Raw genomic sequence first — 332 nt, forward strand, 5'->3', positions numbered from 1 at the left:
TATGCTTGCATTGGATTGGTTGATGGGATGGATTGATTCATGGTGTGTAGTCTCACTGAAAATGAGCTTTGATCCTGACTTTGAGGAGTTGTTCAGGACTTGTACAACGCAAGGTGCTCAATAAAATGAACCAATTTTTCTTAAGTATCATGTGCTTATCTTCATATCAAGGTGTCTAATTAAGCATTTATTCTCTACAAATAAGCATTGGTACTTAAGGCAAAAATCAGCATCCCCTCTAAACATGAGTATAAGGCGGTTCACCAAATGTCCCCTGGATGCCTGGATCGGACAGTTCGGACATTTTTGCCATACATACAATGCCGAGACAT

The sequence above is a fragment of the Triticum dicoccoides genome, chromosome 3A (genome assembly GCF_002162155.2).
Source record: "Triticum dicoccoides isolate Atlit2015 ecotype Zavitan chromosome 3A, WEW_v2.0, whole genome shotgun sequence".
Classification (NCBI taxonomy): Eukaryota; Viridiplantae; Streptophyta; class Magnoliopsida; order Poales; family Poaceae; genus Triticum; species Triticum dicoccoides.